This window comes from Labeo rohita, unplaced genomic scaffold, assembly GCF_022985175.1.
Source record: "Labeo rohita strain BAU-BD-2019 unplaced genomic scaffold, IGBB_LRoh.1.0 scaffold_124, whole genome shotgun sequence".
Lineage (NCBI taxonomy): Eukaryota > Metazoa > Chordata > Actinopteri > Cypriniformes > Cyprinidae > Labeo > Labeo rohita.
The window spans coordinates 127,432-138,577 of record NW_026127384.1 but is presented as its reverse complement, the minus strand read 5'-3'; positions in this window follow the sequence as shown (position 1 = coordinate 138,577).

Below are 11,146 nucleotides of genomic sequence, written 5' to 3'. Positions count from 1 at the left end.
TGCAAAGACAGCTGTAGGTGCTCTACGAATGAACATTTCTCAGGGTCATGGGTTATGCTGTGGTTTTTCCGGTGTGATGCTGGAATGTTTGTACGGTAGGAGCTGCTGAATCGCCCAGGATTATATGGGCTCAAATCTCCAGCGTGGACTGAGGAATTCTGCGGCTCACTGTTTGCAGTATGTGTGTGTGTAAGAGTTCCCTGTGCAGAGCGAGCTGCCATTTAAACAGGTAGGTTGCCTTTAATTATGGGGCCTTGCTGTACCATTCAATAATTAAATGAGTTATCCCTATTTCTTTTTGTATGCTTATAGTTTAAAACTTCAGGTGTTGAAAAAACACAGAGAGATGTTGCAGTGGGTTTTCGTCGGGGCTTACTGCAGCTGGACTTTCACATGTTGCCTTTGTGTGACTGTGACACAACGAATGGACAGACGGCTTTGTGCTCGGCGGACCGCATTGCGTCATTGGGCCAGATCGCCAGAATGTTCGTGAACATTCTTAGTGCAAAGAGTTGCTCCTAGCAACAAAATTCTGAGAAAATTCTTAGAAATGTGGGTGTTTCCTCTTAAGGTTAAAGAAAAGATCCTAGTAAAAAAAACAGCAAAAACAACAACAAAAAAGTAATTCAGAAAGCATCTTAACCCTTAAAAGAGATCTTAAGGTCTAAAATTGTTAGGAGTACGGACGAGGACTTTTAAAAGTTTCTTTATCAGTGGAGTACATTGACAAAACTTGAAGAGGGAGAAGAAATATGTTGCACGACAGTGAGTTACAGTTTTTCTCCATTGGTTTGGCTCATTTCTTGAAACAGAAATTATATTCTCAAAACAACATGGACAAACCTCCAAACCACTTGGCAATTGTTCACAACAGAACTGAATTTCTCATTCATTTCATCAAATTGCAAATGTCTAAGTACATCTTTGCAAATGATTAAGTACAGATAGCCTACATTTAGCACAATTTCCAAGTGAATAGATCTTGTTGATCTAAACTGATTGTTAATTCTCAGTCTAATGGTTGTTCTCTCCAAAATGTGTCAGCGTCATTTCATTGTATAAGTCATTACATGCACAATAGTCTGTTCAATTGTCAAAATTAGTCAAGACCATAATACCATGAATACCATACAGTAGGTGAATCCTTGGAACATTTAATTACAATTTATTACAGCAATTGACAGTCAGGGGAAACTAGAACTTCACTAATGAAGGAGGAGTTTCACACATCTCAGATGACCAATCAAACAGTATGTTTAGTTACCTGACAGGTGCTGCCCATGACTGTAAATGCTGCCAAACATGTATGTAAAGAGCTTGACCATGCAGGACCAGTACTATTTCTGAACATGGAGGCACCTGGCCAAGTAAATGAACAAAGGCAGCTGCCTGCTCAAGGAAGAGGAGGAGTAAGGGTGCGTGGTGGTGGAATAGGTGGAAGAGGCCGTGGTGCACGAAGACACTGTGCTGTCCCGGATGAAATTCGGGCCACAGTTATAGACCATGTCATCAACCATGGCCTCACAATGGCGGAGGCAGGTCGCCGAGTGCAGCCTAATGTGCCTCGCTCTACAGTCTCCTCCATCATCCAAACCTTTCGCAGGGAAAACAGGTATGTAGTCAGTGAATGATGGAATTATATGTTCTATAGGAAAGGACACTGCACACTGTGTGTGTGCTTGTGTGTAAAACAACAATACAATTACATAGGTAACTCATTCTGTGAGGAATACATAAGGTATACAGTACGAATGAAGTGTCCATTGAATTCTATATCTAGGATTGGACGACAACCTTGCATGGGTGGCAGAGGACAACTTCTCAATGAACAACAAGAACAAGAGATCTGTAACATGGTGATGGCAAATAATGCCATCACACTGAGACAGATCCGCGCTGCAATCCTACAAGTTAATGCCATATTCCAAAATGTCAACTCTATAAGCATCTCCACAATTGACCGGACATTGAAGAAGCATCAGATGACAATGAAGCAAATTTACAGGGTACCATTTGAGAGGAACTCTGATAGAGTGAAAGAGCTGCGGTACCAGTATGTACATGTAAGTCAGTTACTGGTTGTCCATCATTATAACCTTTTTACAATTAAGCAGTGGTTCCCAAACTTTTTTGGCTTCAGTACCCACTTTACCTGATTTGTGTATCCAGGTCATCCAGGATGAAAGTATTTGATTTATCTGACTTCAACATTTTGCTTAAAAACTGCAGCTTACTATATGATACAATTATCAGTATAATCCTTATTTTGAGGAATATAACATAAAATAAGAAAAAGGGTTAAAGAGCTGCAATTAGGGCTTCCCATGTAAATCTAATACTGTGGGTTTTACTGTAACATTTCAGTCAGTCTATCATTGATGATTTCCCCCCTCCCCTTTCTGTCAAATACCCCCTGTACTACCTCTGCACAGGGGTACATGTACCCCAGGTTTGGAACCACTGGAGTAGTGGCCTGTAGTATACTGAACTTTTGGAAAACATAAAACATTCCTATGTAATTGTCTGTAACTGTAGTGTATGACTCTTCTGTATGACTGATTTGATTATTTTTTTTTTTTACTATTGTAGAGAATAATGGCATTGGAAGGAAACGAGACCCCTCACATCCTTGTGTTTGTGGATGAAGCTGGCTTCAACCTGGCCAAGGGCCGAAAACGTGGCCGTAATATTATTGGCCACCGGGCCACAGTGGATGTCCCAGGCCAGAGAGGGGGCAATATAACTATGTGTGCTGCCATATCTGAGAATGGTGTGGCCACTCACATCCCCAGTCTTGGCCCATACAATACACAGAAGCTCCTCATCTTTTTGGACCGCCTTCATTTTGATTTGATCCCTGAAAATGAGAGAGGTCTCGTAGGGCCTCACCTACCACAATATGTCAGTGTATGGGACAATGTGAATTTCCACCGTGGCCCGCTCATCAGGGCCTGGTTTACTACCCATCCAAGGATGGTCATGGTGTTCCTACCACCTTACTCTCCTTTCCTCAATCCTATTGAGGAGTTTTTCTCCGCTTGGAGGTGGAGAGTGTATGAGCATCGGGCTCAAGATCAGAGGTCTCTGCTCCATGCAATGGACGCTGCATGTGAAGATATAACAGGAGATCATTGTAGGGGATGGTTGCGACATTCATGCCATTTCTTCCCTCGTAGCATCGCAAGGGAGAATATACGCTGTGATGTGGACGAGAATCTGTGGCCACACAGACTGCAGCGTGTGGATGGTCAGGAGGGTGAGGACGGCGGGCAGTGAAGAACTGTTATGAAACTCCAGCTTTATTTATAGCACTCTAGTTTTTTGTTTGTGTGTTTATATTACAGTTTATTATGCTGCATACAGTTTCTTTTTGCTCTGATATATGGAAGTTACTTTGTGTGTGGTTGATCATTACAATAAAAAAAGGAGTTACCATTTCCTTGGCAGTATGAGTGCAATGTGTGACGTCAAACCTTGGAGGCTACTCTTACCCTAAAATCCTATTTCTTTTTTTCAGTTTTATACACAATTGTATTCTGTTAGCTAGACAAAAACAGTACAGTAACCATTGTCAATGAAGGACTGGGCTAAGACTGTAAGGTGGACATGAGGGATATTTTAGTGGTCCTTTGCCATAGTGACAAAACATCTAAACATTTTGACTTGCAGTGCTTACACAATGCCAAAGGGACGAAGCATTTTGGGAGCACTGACTGTTTAAATGAGAAGGAAATTTAGTTTTGACACACAAGTGAACTGTTTTGGGAAAGGTATGAGCTGTTGCAGGTGAACCATGGTGTTGTGCCGAACCATCCACATTATTTTGGCAAAAGCACCAAGAGTGTTGAGAATGTCCGGTCTGTTTCAAGAAATGAGCCAAAGCAATTGAGAAGGATATTTGCCATTTTTGTGGCACTGACTTTTTATATGGGAAAGGAATTTAGTTTTGATGCATGAGTGAACTGTTTTTGGAGAGATATGAGCTTTTGCAAGTGAGCTATAGTGTTGTGCTAAACTGTAACACTGTTTTGCCAAATGATCTTAAATTTTGAGAATGTAATTTCTGTTTCAAGAAATGAGCCAAACCAACGGAGAAAAACTGTAATAAGACGCTACACATTAGATCATGCGGGGATCATGTTTGAGTGGGGTGAGTTGGGTTGGGTGGGAAACACTGATCAGTGTTGCTAACCACTTTCAACTGAAAGTAGTTAAAACAGTCGCTAAATGTATCTGATGAGGATGAGGTCATAATGGCGAGCTCAATGATTTATATAAATATAAATATATCAGTGGAAGAGTGTTGTAATTGTCACGATTATGTGTAAAGGGGAGACGTAGGAAGGAGCCGAGGACGAGGAAATCAAACAAACAGGTTTTTAATAATAAAACAAACAAGGGTACAGACAGGAACAGCAGGGGAACCCACTCCAACATAACGTTAACTAACATCAAGATCAGACAGCCGACAATGGAACTGAATTAAACTTATATAGGGCAGCTAATGAGACACAGACGGGTGTAAGGAATTAACCAATGACGACATAACAAGAAACGGAACAGGAAAGACCAAATAAGGGCACAAGATTATGAAACCAACAAAACAGTCCACAGGGGTGTGACAGTAATCTGAATAAGGTTTGTCCAACAAATTGATTTTGTTGCTAGGCTTTAGAATAAAGTCTCAAAAGGGGTGAGGGAGTCACTAAACACTTATTACTAAATTGGCAACATTGACATTGACTACAACATAATCAGTTATTAATATTTTGTTGGTCCTCTCTTGTTTTTGCATGTGTTCATAATTTATTTGTATGACAGCATGGCCAAAAAAGATGACCGCACAATTTGGCATGTTTCATTGCATTATTATCAGAAATAAAACAATTGACTTCAAGCAAATATGCTTACAAAATCAGTAACACTTTTTTTTTCTTCTCTTGGCCACTAATATATGGCAGTTCATTGACTTTCCAACTGACCGTCAAACCATGCTGCAAAAACAAGCCATTTTTTTGAGGATTGTTGTTATTGGAGCTGTTGATGAACTCATGTTCACATCATTGCTGTAAACGAGTAAACATACCAGCAGAAAAGGATTTCGAAACATCAGTAATAATTTGTGATCATTTTGCACAATGCAAAGCATTTAAAAAACATTGAAATATTAAATAGTGTCTTAATTAAATGATTTTATTGTAGTGAAATCAAATGACTGGTGTTGTGCTGAGGTGACTCACTATTGGCTGTTTCAGAGGTCAAGGACGGCCTTTTTGGGTTGACATCATTGTAGTCCTTAGTTCACAACACTTAAGTGTCCCCTCAGTCAACACTTCGGTCTTAGACTTTACTGAAAGTTGCTTTTAGCATCTTTATAAAAGTCTCCTACTCTACTAAGAATTTTTTGACACTTAAGTTAAAGTTTAAGACTATTCTCAAGAGCATTTCTGAGAAGTTTTATACATACGGGCCCTGGTATTAACATGCGTTTTCAGCGATCCGATCACAAATGGACAACGCTAATTACAGGTGAAAACAATGTCTAAAATGTTTTGAGTTTGTCCAATTTTGACCACATCCAGAGGCATAAAGACTGGCTACTCTCTGCCTGCTGACCTAATATGTGGTCATTCATTCATATGTATTCAGGACACTTATCAGATGGGATATGAAATTTGACATGCCGAAACGAAGCTAAAGCGGCTGCTCTCCGCATGTTCTCTTTTGTCTAATTTTGTGGCCGTGTGAAATTTGTCTTCTGTTGCTCAGAAATATCTGAAAAAACCCATACATGAACCAAACTTTGATAACACTATAGGGAGGAAGCATCAATTAGACTACTGAGAAGTGCATATGCAGCACCAAACTGGGCTGCGTTTCTCAAAAGCATCATAAGCCTAAGCTGATCGTAGCTCCATTGGTGACAGTGGTTCTATGATCAGCTTACAGTGCTTTTGGGAAACGTAGCCTTGGGTGTTTCTTAATCACTGGGCAATTTAAAAGTACAATGGGTGTTTTTATTTTGCATATGACTTTATTTTCCTGGTCTGTCAGCATTCAGCCCAATTGTAAGGTTAGTGGTTTTAATTCATTCTAATCATCTTGACCAATCAACATATGAGGCTCTGCATGCTGAACACAAAGTTCCTTTATTGACAGTTCGCTCAACTGAACCCACTCTCATGCAGGGTCCTTTCTGCCGCCTCTGGAGCACGGGTCTGCAACCTTCAACATAAAAAAAAAAAACACATTTTGGCACCTTTCTCACCAAATAAAATTCAAGTGGAGCCACAGAATATTTGATCCCTAAATAAAGAGAACCAGCATATACTGTAGGTAATGTTTTAGATTCAGTTATGTTAAAGGGCAGGGGTGTAGGAATCATTTCAGAAGTGAGGGGGACAGAAATGTCAAATGTAATAATAACAATAATAAAACATTTATTTACAGGTGCATCTCAATAAATTAGAATGTCGTAGTTCATTTATTACAGTAATTCAACTCAAATTGTGAAACTTGTGTAATAAATAAATTCAGTGCACACAGACTGAAGTAGTTTAAGTCTTTGGTTCTTTAAATTATGATGATTTTAGCTCACATTTAACAAAACCCCACCCATTCACTATCTCAGCAAATTAGAATATGGTGACATGCCAATCAGTTAATCAACTTAAAACACCTGCAAAGGTTTCCTGAGCCTTCAAAATGGCCTCTCTGTTTGGTTCTATAATATTTGATATATATTCTAATGACTATTTTATGATTGTGATTGGTTTTTATACTACAAACACTTTTCTCTTTTCAGCATGATTACAGTATCTGCCTCTTTCTGGTTGCACAAGAAATCAAAGCGATGAAAAAGTTTTTCTCTTTAAGGGTTTTTGTTTTTGTTGTTGTTGTTGTTTTCAGGTAAACCAAGAAAATGAATGTCAGAAACATCTCAGTCTTCTGCTGATGGTCATAAGTCAATCATTTCTTCTCAAACTCAGACTTTAGCTCAATGTCTGCTCTCTGTAAATATTTACAAAACAAGTTAGAATTTCCTGAACTCATTTCATTGAGCTTACAGATATAACCAAATGGAGACTAAATGCGATCAGTGCTCAGAAATGACATGCTTGCGTGAGTTTAACCTGTTCTCTCTGTTTGTACGTTTTCATTTTTTTTTTCTGACACCCATCTTTTCCTAGGGGCTCATCATTCAGCTGTCATGCTGGTTTGTTAGTAATGCGGATAACCTGACATGGCATTTCCAGTTTGATGTATGGGAAACGTCATTAACCCTAACCGAACTATATGTTATGTAGTGTTCCTGTAGATGAGTGGTTTTCAAACCGGTCCTGCGAGCACCCCCGAAATGGCACATTTTGTAGGTCTCTCATATCTGGCACACCTATTTCAGGTCTTGCTGCTTCTACTAATGAGCTGATAAGTTGGATCTGGTCTGATAGATGAGGGAGACACAGAAAACAGTGTGCAGTATTGGGGGTGCTCGCAGGAGCGGTCTGAAAACCACTACTGTAGATCAAACAGTAAATCATTGCTTTAATAAGGCCAGTGTCATGGATTGGGCCTCCAGAATATATGAAGTAATAAAATACATACATATAAGTACTATGCGAAGTAAATTATTCTAATTGGAAATATGGCATCAAAGAGGAAGTCCACGTTTATTGTTTTGAGAGCTGAGAAATGTGATTTTGGTCCCCTGATGCTGTTCCTGTGACCATTGAAGTAAGTCATGATGATCACATGCGGTAATGAATCTGCTAATGAGATGAACCAGAAAAGTTTTCAAAAATCAAAAATCATTCATTCAAATGGTTCATTTCTGTGTGAATACATAGACTATAGTTTCTGTGTGCAGGGAGCCGGATGATTCTCGAACGGAAAAATTCAGTCCATGCTCCTTGTATAAATTGCAAAACACTTTTGCTGCTATTGAGGGATAGGGTTAGAGGAGGAAGACAGGTTTGGTAGTAGTGTTAAGTTTAAGGGTGGTTTAAGACAGTGCAAGTACACAGGTAACCACAGAAATTAATTGCAGCTGTAATTACAGAAAGGTATTTTAATTATAAGTACAACATAAAAATACACACACAATAAGTGCATTGTATCAAATGATACATGTTATATTAGACAGCAACTTGTCCTTTGAAAATCCTGTTTCTCATGTTACAAAAACAGCATTCTTCCAAACTAGAAACATTGCCAAGCGTTACGCCCCGTCTAGGGCGAAGGCGCGACATTAAAGAGTGCGAGGACACGGAAGAGTTTTGAAAAGCAAATGAACGGTATTTCAGTGGAAACGATGATTTTACAGTACACTGATATAATTAGTTGTCTTTACTTTGTCGCTATACTTACTAGGTTTTATTAAGTTACAGCTACTTTCAAGTGAGTAAAACAATTTACTTACTGCTCTGAGTGACGCTTAAAATATTCAAGTAGCCACAAGGGAACCAATGACAGTAATAAACCAGTGAGAGGCAGCAGTGCACTAATATGTTGCTAATTTGCAAAATATCAACAGAAGAAAAGAAAAGTTTTTGAGGTGGCAGTTGTTAATCTGCAGTTATTTTTCACTAGTCACATTCACTCATTTCCCAAAGTCATCGTAAATGTTGTTTCAATACAACTATATATTTGAGAGAACATCACATAAGCTGACTTCATAAATTGATGTTGATTTTCGTAAAATGTTGTTGGTGTGTTTTTTATATTTATTAATAATCTTTTACAATTTGATTGTTGTTCATAAACACCTTGAGAAACTTTATTGGGTTGAGACAGTCCTTATTTGTCCATATTTGTGGTGATGTGCTGAAGTCACAGACTTTATTTAATTTTATTAATTGTGACAATTAATTGTGACAAACAGCCATTTTATTATTTTATTTTCTCTTTTTGTTGTGCTACTACTGACACAAGTCTCTCAATATAAAATTAGCAAATAAAAACATCAACAGTAAAACAAAGCAATTGCACAATTTATTCATGCCGCAGTGCATTCTGGGAGTGAGCGAGTAGCTATACTCAATCAAAAGTAAACCTCGAGTAAAGGATCAAGTACCCCTACAGTTCTTTTTTAGTTACTAGAGCTCTCGTGTAAGTAAACTATACTAAGCATTTGTCAGTACAACATACTATTCCTGTTTCACTTTACTTAGTTTTTTAAGGCAATCGGTTTGCGTGCTTTTTTTAAGTAAGCCCAACTAATTAGATTTTACAGTGTACAAGTGGGGAAATTATGTCCTCAGGAGCCGACAAGGCCAAAATAACAAACAGAAAGCAACTAATATTTTACCTCCAACTTCCCTATACAAAAGAAAAGAAAAGAAAAAAAAAAATACTGTCACTCACCTCAACTCCCTGTACAAAAAACAATCAATAAAATGGCGTCTGTCTCCCTACCTCCCCAAAAATACTTTATACAGTTATTTACAAGATATGCAAACAAGTCCAAACAGGGGCTATCTAGAATCAGAGTCAAACAGGCGCTAGTCAGAATTAGGAATATTTGGCTAAGCACACTAACAAACAACAATCATCAATCTCTTGCAGTTAAACACTCAAAAAGAACACACACAGAATCTCAGTCCTACTAACACATGTATCTAACTAGCAGAGCGATGGAGAAGCAAACACAGCAAACAAGCACAAAGCTGAAGCAGGAGTCAGCTGACCAGGCACTTCCCAAAAACACAACAAAATACAGAAATAAAACATAAGGGACGTAACACCAAGCTACGGAACATGTTACCCGTTTCTAATGCAGAAATGTTAGTTCATGCATTCATGAGCTCTAGACTGGACTACTGTAATGCACTGCTCTGTGTTTGTCCTGCATCTTCAATAAACAAGCTAGGAACAGCCTTCCTGATAATTTTGGGGTTCAGATACACTCTCTCTGTTTAAAATCTAAATTAAAGACACATGTCTTTAAGTCAAACATTCACATAAAGCATCTCATAATCTTGTACTTTAGCTATATCTGATCAAATGTACATTATCATTTTTTTTTTGCTTGGGTTGGACAAATCATTTTTGCTTTGCTGGAACAGCAGCTACGCTCATTTTATCTCTATTTGTTTCTCTGTTTCTGCCACGAGATTGACATCCTATGAATTACACAAGCTTCAGTTTGGATTCAACCTTTACAAAGATCTGAGATGATGAGATGAGAGTCGATGCCAACCCCTCAGAGGACCCCATAAGATGCCAACCGTGAAACAACACACAGCACTACCAAATTCTGCTACACTGTAAAAAGTAATTTGTTAAGTTTACTTAATTAAATTGTGCAAACTTGTTGCCCTAATTCAATTAAGTAATCTTAACGTGATTGTATTAATTGTAATTTAATTAAATCTACTAATAAGTATTCCTTACTTTGAGATCAATTTACTTAAGCCATTTAAGTTTTGTTAACTTACTTGAATCTGTGATCTGAGCTATGCTACTCATAATTACTGACTCCCAGAATGCATTGCGGCATGAATAAATCATGCAGTTGCTTTGTTTTCCTGTTGTTGTTGTTGTTGTTGTTTTTCTTTGCCTATTTTATATGTTGTCTTGTGTCAGTAGTGGCACAACAAGAAGAGCAAATAAAATGGTTATTGTTACAATTAATAAAAATAAATAAAATTGAATTGTTACCATTGTTGTGTTTAGTGTGCTGAATGTTGACGTCTGTGAGAAACTCAATCTTGAAACTCAAAAATTCATTAAAGAATTACATCAACACAATTAAAAGTTTTACAAAGTGTTCATGAAAGCAATTAAACCATAAAAATGCATTAATCAACACAAAACATACACTAGCTAATTTTCTAATAAAATGTTAAATCACCTTTTTAAAAGCAATCTATTTATTTCTTCTCTTTCTCTGAAACCAAAAAATTGTGATTTCTTGTTGCATTATTGCATTAATAATAAAAAAAAAAAAAAAAGAACTATAAATTTTTTCATGAAGTTCCAAGTGGCCAACCAAAGGGATCACTAACCACTATAATGGAACAACAAAAAATATTTGAGTAAAAATTAACATCAATTTATTATCAGTTTATTAGCTTATGTGATGTTCTCAGATTTTTCAGTCATATTGACAATTCAACATTCAAGATGATTTTGGGAAACGAGTGAG